This window comes from Sturnus vulgaris, chromosome 9, assembly GCF_052056855.1.
Source record: "Sturnus vulgaris isolate bStuVul1 chromosome 9, bStuVul1.hap1, whole genome shotgun sequence".
Classification (NCBI taxonomy): Eukaryota; Metazoa; Chordata; class Aves; order Passeriformes; family Sturnidae; genus Sturnus; species Sturnus vulgaris.
The window spans coordinates 29,939,313-29,939,619 of record NC_142251.1 but is presented as its reverse complement, the minus strand read 5'-3'; positions in this window follow the sequence as shown (position 1 = coordinate 29,939,619).

Genomic DNA, 307 nt, shown 5'->3' with positions numbered 1-307 from the left:
GTCTCTCTCTCTCTCCCCTCTCTTGAGTTCCAGCCTGTGCTGTGCTGAATGTGTGTTTTGCTGCTGCTGTCTCACAGTTACTTCTCTGCTTGTCAATGGCATTCACTCCAGTCATGTATATCCAGAAAATGCAGCTTGTTTGCCAGAGCCTGTTGGTAAGGAGAGTGTCCCAAAGGGATACAGAAATAAAATACACCTAGATTGAGGTGGTCTTCTGCCCATGCAGCCCCTGGTCCTGCATCTATCTGCTGAGCACATGGGCTGAGCCCTTGGCAGTGTCCCAGGAGCTGGTTCCATGGAGCCAGGG